Source organism: Vigna umbellata, chromosome 1 (genome assembly GCF_029865625.1).
Source record: "Vigna umbellata cultivar VRB3 chromosome 1, Vumbellata_1.0, whole genome shotgun sequence".
Taxonomy (NCBI): Eukaryota; Viridiplantae; Streptophyta; class Magnoliopsida; order Fabales; family Fabaceae; genus Vigna; species Vigna umbellata.
In genome coordinates this window covers 77,171,759-77,174,451 of record NC_142165.1, presented here as the reverse complement: position 1 = coordinate 77,174,451, position 2,693 = coordinate 77,171,759, and positions in this window count along the sequence as shown.

Here is a 2,693-nt window from a genome sequence, read left to right as displayed (position 1 = left end):
TATTTACTTATTGCAAAGATAACATATTGTTATATCTAGATTTTGGTTGTGTATACAATGTGTTGGTTTTGGTTCTATTTTGAATTTATGTAGGTTTAATACGTAGACATAAACAATAAAAACAAAAAAAATTATTTAAAAAAGGTGTTTAGACTTCAACTAACCAAACTTGAAGCATAAAAGGAGTATTAGGCTTCTATTACCACGATAACCGAAGCCAAATTCTTTGTTTTTTTATTATTTATTTGTGGTTTTATGTTTCGATTGCTAAAAGAATTGAAGTACAATCGTGTTTTTATTAATTATTTATGATTTCATGTTTTGGTTCTCTCATGACCAAAGTCAAAACGATACTCTTTTTTACTTTACTAATATGTGTTTTGATTATTAAATAAAAATTTAATATAAAAAATATTCGGTGTCAAAATCATTGTGTACAACTTCCTTTCAAATTTAAATAACTTCATCTAATTTTATACTTATTAAAAAAGTTAACTAATTTGTTTATTTTGTTTTTTTATTATAAATTGTATTTCTTAACCTATCTTTAATCATATTAAAAAAATGTTGTTAATATTTAAAATAATTTTTTTTATATTTTTAAACAGTAATTATAAATAAAACTGAATTAGTTAAATTTTTTCTTATATCTCATATTAAAAAAAAGTGTTAGAAAATCCAGCTATAAATAAGTAGATACTTGAGTATGCATGGTTGTTTTGAAAAGGGATGATTATTATATAATTGCAATAATCACAATGATGATTAAGATAACATTGATAAACAACAACTTATGCTTGTCCAAAAAAGCAATGATGGAAAAGATGAGAGGGAATATATTGACTTTGATGATGGAAGCAATTCGCCATGAAAAGAAGGATGATGCTCGAGAATGATGATGAGAGTGTCCACGAGTTGTTGACCACACACACTCACAGTGTATAAACTCTAACCAAATTTTGGATTTTTATTATAACACTTTTATTTTATCACATTTATCCAATTTTTTACGAACTTCATTCTAAATTAGTTAACTCTCATATTCAAATCCTTTATATAAAAATTTATCTAAAAATTTATCTTCAAATTCATAAATTCATAAATTCATTTTTATTCAAATTATCTTTACACACAGTAAATATCAACACAATCGATGTTCAATTTTAATTCACTAATTATTTGTCAAACTAGAAGGAAACATCATCCATATGTGAGATAAAATTGATACAAAATTTATAAAAAAGTAAAATACAATTTTAGATAAAAATTTAGGGAATGAAAGTAATTAACCCTTAAATGAAATTCCATTGAATATTATATATATATATATATATATATATATATATATATATATATATAGCAAGAGAATTAATGTTATAAAAATAATAAAATTATCGAAGAAGAACATAAAATAATAGTACTTAAAAGTAAATGTGACGATTTCAGCTACAGTAACTCGTGTGCCCGACCACGCCCTTTCAGTGAATTCATCATTTTGTTTTCGGTGTTCTTTTTCAAGTGTCAGTCTTACGTATATCAGAATAATGATAAATGTTCTTAATATTTCAGACGACAGAGATTAAATAAAATTCAACAAAATGATTGTTTTAATTCATAAGTTAAATTTTGAATAATGATTCAATTAATTTTACATTAAATTTTGATATTAAAAATTGAGACTGATTTGTTAAGGAGTGGATAGGTACGAACATATCGAGGGTTATACTAGACATGGATGATTTAACAATAACAACCCAATAACGCATTAAACAATGTCTAACATATTAGGATAAGTTTTGATGTAATTCTGACATAAATTTTACATCTAACTTAATTTCATTACGTTAGAGATAACATCACTTATTTATATATTTTGAATTTGTCTTATCTTTATTCACGTAAGACTTTCAACATGATTTTGTACTCTTTTTTTAGTATTTAAAAATTAAATCAAAATGTTTACACATTTAACAATTAAATTAGCTTTTTATTCATAAAATATAAGAAAATGAAGTTAAAATCAAAAGAGATATATTAAAAGTTCCTTCTTGTATGGTATGTTTTTCCTAAGAGTTCCTTTAATTATCTTAATGACTGTCTTTACCGATCGTTATTGAATTGTTAATTGTTTGTCTGCTCGGTCCATTGGCCTGAAAGGTATCCATATAGTACAATAGGTTTCAAAATGAGCTTGTGATTAGCGGAATCCTAATTACGACCCAATCATTGTTCATTATCCAATAAGTAATTCTTATAGTGATCTTGATTATAAACGATGTTTTAGGGGTAATTATTGTCGGTGGCCGTTTTTCGATCTTCCATCGTCCTTGACCGTGTAGTTGGTTAATAAACTATTTATCTTTCTTGCATGATGATGATGCTGATCTTAACCTATTCGTCCAATCGCCCGTACTCGGTAGTCATATCCAATCAGCCCCTCTGTGTGGTTGTATGACCATACAACACAATATTAATAAATTTAATCCTTTCAATGTTTTTTATTTACAAATTAAGGTGTTTACCTAACGATATCACGTATCACCCACTAGTGCAAAAATAATGCATAACGTCACGCGTTCAACGTCCAACCACTGAATAACCAACGTTAAAAATGACCGGTGGCATTTTTGTAAATAAATGCAATTATTAGACGTTGTTTAGATTTGTAATTCGACGTCAATTTGTTATATTGG